The sequence below is a fragment of the Lampris incognitus genome, chromosome 8 (genome assembly GCF_029633865.1).
Source record: "Lampris incognitus isolate fLamInc1 chromosome 8, fLamInc1.hap2, whole genome shotgun sequence".
NCBI classification, from domain to species: domain Eukaryota; kingdom Metazoa; phylum Chordata; class Actinopteri; order Lampriformes; family Lampridae; genus Lampris; species Lampris incognitus.
The window spans coordinates 31,698,062-31,704,061 of record NC_079218.1 but is presented as its reverse complement, the minus strand read 5'-3'; positions in this window follow the sequence as shown (position 1 = coordinate 31,704,061).

The following is a 6,000-nucleotide window of genomic DNA, read 5'->3' as shown; positions in this document are numbered from 1 at the left end:
CAGTGCAAAAGCCTCATGACTCAATGAATCTGTCATTCATACAATCATCAGTCAGCTTATAAATCAAACAATCACTGGTTGACTTGACATTGTCTCCTGTCCAGAGGCGGGCTGAATTTCTCCCGAGGCTACGGACAGTCAGAGACCTGGTCTCCCACTGCTCCTGTCCTCCAGGTGAGACTGGACCCTCCCTTCCGAACTCCTCTACACCCCCTCATCTAGTCCTCACCTTGACTCTTCTCCTCTGCTTTCCTTCATCATAGTGCACCTCCTCTAACAAACACTGGCTTTCCCCTATATCTAGAGCCTCTTTTGTTGCTAATTAACCATGGATGGGCAGCACGATGGCCCAGTGGTTAGCACTGTTGCCTCACAACAAGAAGGTCCTAGGTTCAAACCCCAGGCCATCCCAGGGCCTTTCTGTGTGGAGTTTGCATGTTCTCCCTGTATCTGTGGGTTTCCTCCCACCATCAATGATGTGTGTTAGGCTTAACATACGTGTGTTAGCCTCGACTCCTGTCTGTGCCCCTGACTGAGGCATGGCAAGAAGAACTGGAGTTGGTTCCTGGATGCTGCACTGCGGCTGCCCACTTCTCCTAGCTACACGGATAGGATGGGTTAAATGTAGAGGACGAATTTCACCATGGGGATTAATAAAGTACTATATCTTCTTCAATTTGCCCTGGGTCTAGGTTCAAAGGTGTGTGTGTGTGTGTGTGTGTGTGTGTGTGTGTGTGTGTGTGTGTGTGTGTGTGTGTGTGAGTGTGTAAGTGTGAGAGCACGTATATGTATCTTCTGCATTACTCTATCACCATTTCCCTTTTCCATTGGCTCAACAGAGGCTCTTGTCAGAGCCCAGCAGTAACTACACCCTTCTATGTGACTCCAGCTCTGTCTCTACAGGACATTATCCTGTAGACAGGTGCTGCTCCTCTACATTTACTCATCTCTGTCGCTCTCTTAGCTAAAGAGGGGCTTTCTTATGATACAGATCCAGGTTGATTAAACCCTCGCTCTGTGTTCCTCTGGGGCTGAAAAAGAGAAGCCACAGCAGCTGGTAAATGTCTGTTACCCATCAGGAGTGTCTACCATGTCCTTCAATGCAGCACCTTGACCTTTGGCTTCCACTGAGGGAATGATGGAATGACCTTTCAACCCTCCTTTACCTCCACCTGCACTGAGACAAAGAATAAAACCTCATTGTTTGTTTAGCAAGGGACGGTTTCCACAGCACGCTATGGGATGTGATATAACAATGACTGGGTTGTAAGCGTGTCGCTCTGCCATCCAGGCTGAGGTTATTCTATGCTGCAGCCTTATGGAGGCTAAATGTGTTTTTTATTACAAATAAACTTTCAGAAGGTGAACGTCCCTGTGAGTCCAGATGTGCTGTCCTGGAATGCATGGCAGGGTTAGAATGCTGCTGCCCTGGTCAGCATGACCAACAAAACAGACCAGACACAAGTAAACACTGTGTTTGAAACTATCAGGCCAGGTGGGGATGGGGGGGGGGTAGACTACATCAGTGGTTGTTTATGGAGTGGGTCGCACACAAGAGGATACTCCCAAGTTTAGAAATAAAGTACTGAATTTTAGATTTTTAATTTTATTTAGCAGGCTCTCATTTCAATATGAAGGTCTCTCTCTCTCTCTCTCTCTCTCTCTCTCTCTCTCTCTCTCGCTCTCTCTCTCACACACACACACACACACACTTTTTTTCGTTTCCTTCCTCTTCTCTATAGTTTCCTTGGTCCTTTACATCAGTCCAGAAACCACTAATTGTAAATTGATTCATGATGACAGACAGACAGACAGACAGAACATGGCCCTAACACCCCCGGCGTTTGAGGCACCGTTCCCTTTGTGAACTCAATGCAGTTGTTCATAGTGTCTGCTCACTGGGCTGAGCAGAGCTTCTGAATTTATGGGTGTTTTTGTGTTTAGGGGTAATGGAGAGTTGGTTATAGGGGTGGGGTCCAGGTCCTTTCCCTGGGAGTTATCTGTGGTCTGGCCACACCAGAGCAAACATCCTATGGGGACGACCTGTCATACAGAATCTACTGGGAAACTTGCACGACAGCCTTCTCACGCTGCTCGGGACATCGGAGCTGATAGCTCAGTAGTCTGACAGACATGGTCTGAGAAAAACAGGACATTTAGCACACAGCTAACCCCCAGCAGACTGATTTAGTAACATAGCACATACTGACACTCGTCCTACAAGGAAAAAGAGACCTCTAACGGCCTGACATGGTACCACAGTACATCCTGACACGTGGTATGGGGACAACAGGACTTATGACACACTAACATAGTTGTACTACGTCACATACTGGGTCACTTGTGACAGAGAAGCAGCACTCTACATATACATGCATACTGTGTATAATAAACTATTCAATTTCACAACGGGTATCATAGATATTGCATCTAATCCAAATGAAAGACTACACAGATTTCCATAATGATGTCAATTTCAAGGAACAACAACTGAAGACAAGTTTCTTCCCTGCTCTGCTTTTTTTTCTTCCCCCTGTTGTCTTCGATCTCCTTTGCATCTCCTCCCCCTCTTACCCTCCCTCCTATCTTCTCCCCGCTTTCTTCACCGATCCTCTCATTTACATCTCTCTCCCTCTCTTCCTACTCCCATCACCTGTGGAGTGGTCTGTCTTAGCCACAGTTTAAACAAGGTCACATCCGTACTCCATTTCTGATTGCTGCCTCTTCACAGCCTCAGTGACAGCTGGAGGAATGACAATCTAAACACTAGCTTCCTGTCAGCGATAAAACCAAACTAGCAGCAAACAAAATCCTATCTCACATTGACGGAAAGAGGCGCAGACACTCCACTTCCCCTCAGTCAAATCTGCTTAAGGGCAAAGTAATTGGTGATGCTACAGAAAGCCAGATGGTGGTACGCCTTAAGTGGATTGTAGATAATTTATTGTTGAGGTATTGAAATGATGAAGAGCACAAGAATATTCTTTGAACTGATAAATCGAGCCGTGTTAGCCACAGACTGGTTCATTAGCCAAAGATAGGCTTTGAAGACCCTCACGTGATGACAAGTTCTGTCCCTGTACTTACTGTGAGGGCCCCATCACATCATCATGATCCATGAATGAATGTCTTGGACTCTTCTTTTTTCTACAGGACCCCCAGGAAAAAGAGGGAGGATGGGCAGAAAAGGAGACTCGGGTAACTCTCTCTCTCTCTCTCTTCATCTCATCATCTGTCTCTGTCTCTTCATCTCATCACCTCTCTCTCTGTCTCTCACTCTCGTCATCTCATTGCCTCTCTCTGTCTGTCTCTCTGTCTCTGTCTCTGTCTCTCTGTCACACCGCCACTTTCTCTCCATCTAATTGCCTCTCTCTCTTCTCTCTCTCTCTGTCTCTCTCACTCCCTCTGTCTTCATCTCATCACCTCTCTCTATGTCTCTCTTTACCTTTCCCTCTTTTTTCATCATCACCTCTCTCGCATTCTCTAAGCATTGAACACTACTGCTCTTGGAAGTTCATCAACTCCATATGAAGGAGTTATTATCTAAATTGAATCAAACTATTAAAGATTCGAGAGCTGCTTACTTCTCTGACTTGATTGAGAGTAATAAACATCACCCTAGGTTTCTGTTTAGTACTATCAATCAGCTTGTGAATCCCTCTCTTCCTCCCATTTCCACCTGTTCTGCTAATGACTGTGAAAATTTCTTGTCTTTCTTTGTTGACAAGATCGATGGTCTAAGGTCCCATTTTACCCCCACTCCCCCCCTGCCCCTTTCAGCCATCCGATTTTAATGTCGGAATTTGCTCCCGTATCTCTTCAGTTCCTTGTTAATACTGTAGACTTTATGTGTCCCTCCTCCAGTCCCTGTCATATAGTTCCAGCAAAATTTTTAAAATCCATCCTCCCGGGCTTAGGTTCCAGCCTGCTCTCTATCATCAACTGTTCACTCACACCTGGGTGTATACCTGACTACTTTAAAATTGCCTGTGTTCAGCCCCTCCTCAAAAAACCCTCTCTTGATCCAGCAAGGGTAGAGAATTATAGACAAATTTCCAAACTTTCTTTCTTGTCCAAAATCCTTGAAAAAAAAACTGTTGCAGACCAAATCCTGCAGCTGACTAAGGGTCATAGCATTTTTGATAAATTTCAATCCAGCATAGTACTGAGACTACATTACTAAGAGTGTCCAATGACATTCTTATGCATGCTGATAAAGGTGAATACTCTATTCTCCTAGATTTAACTGCTGCCTTTGATACCATCGATCATGCCATCTTACTTGATAGGTTGGAGAACTGGGTTGGCATTTCTGGTACAGTGTTAAATTGGTTTCGCTTTAATCTGACTAATAGATATTTTAATGTTTGCATTAATAATCTTGTATCCTTGTCAGCTCCCCTACTATGTGGATTCCCTCAGGGGTCTGTCCTTAGGCCAATCCTCTTCTCTTTATACATACTTCCTCTGGGTCATTTGTTTAGTCACTTTCAAGACATGTCATACCACTGTTATGCCGATGATAGTCAGATCTATTTCGCTGCCAAACCCGGCAACCTGAATCAACTGTCCTCCCTCCATGATTGCTTAGCTGCCACCAAAGACTGGATGTCCCTTAATTTCCTACATGTAAACCCTGACAAAACTGAAGTTCTCTTAATTGGTTCTGGGAACTTTGCCACTGCAGTTGATCAGTTTTATTGGCCCACTTCATTCAAACATCAAACCTACCGCAAAAAAATCTTGGTATCAACCCTGACCAGAATATGTCTTTCAATCACAATGTTACTAAGCTTGCCAATCCCGTTTTCTTCAGCTAAGAAATATTGCAAAAATCTGAAATATTTTGTCTTTTAAGGATATCGAAACATTAATTCATACTTTCATTTCTAGATTACTGTAACTCCCTCTACTCTGGCCTCAAGCTAGCTACTTTAAATCATCTACAGTTGGTTCAGAATGTAGCTGCTAGACTACTAACTAGAATTAGCCATAGGTCCCATATTACCCCTATTCTTGCATCCCTCCATTAGCTTCCCATGAAGTTCAGAATAATCTATAAGATCTTATTGATTACATTTAAAGCACTGCATGATCTTGCCCCCATTTATATTTCTGATCTTCTAATTCCTCATTCCTCTTCCCGACCACTCCTATCATCAAACCTTGGACATTTATCCATCCCTCACGCCAACTGCAAAACAAAAGGTGACCGCGCCTTTGCAGTTTTAGCCCCAAACCTCTGGAATAATCTCCCCCAATCCGTTAGATTCGCTGAATCATTGGACTGTTTTAAGCAGCTTTTAAAAACCCATCTTGTCGGACAAGCCTTTATATAGATTCCCACCCCTGACTTCTGTTTTGTTTCGCTTTTAGCTTGGTCTGTTACTCCCTGTGCCATGTTTTATATTCATTCAGTTTATTTTATGCATTTATTCACATTTTGTGTATTGAGTGTAAAGCACTTTGTAACTGTGTGTTTTTAAAGGTGCTATAAAAATGAAATTTTGCTTGCTTGCTTACTGCTCCACCAGAACAAACCGCAGTGTGTTTTTGACATGAATGGACTTTAGAGTTTAAAGCTGACTTTATATAAGACTAACCAGGGGAGTCCTAAACAGGAACTGATCATCTGCCTCTTCTATTCTCTCTTACAGGAACTCCAGTAAGTACTTTCGCTCTGTGGATTTAGATGTGTTTCTGGAGAGTCATTTCTGTGCCACGATTGTTTGGCCGTGTAAAGATTTCAGTTTTACAAAAAAAAAGATGTTACTTCAATACAGCTCACAGTTCCTTTTCAGAGTCCTGCTAATGGGGATTTGACATTGGAATGTGATTTGTGTGATAATGTCCAACTCACACAGGGAACTCCAGGACGGGATGGCTTTCCAGTAAGTATACACATGCTTACAAAGATACACACACACTCACACACACAGGAACCATCTGTTTGTGTGTGTGTGAGACATGCATACACACACAAACAGATAGTTCGTGGGT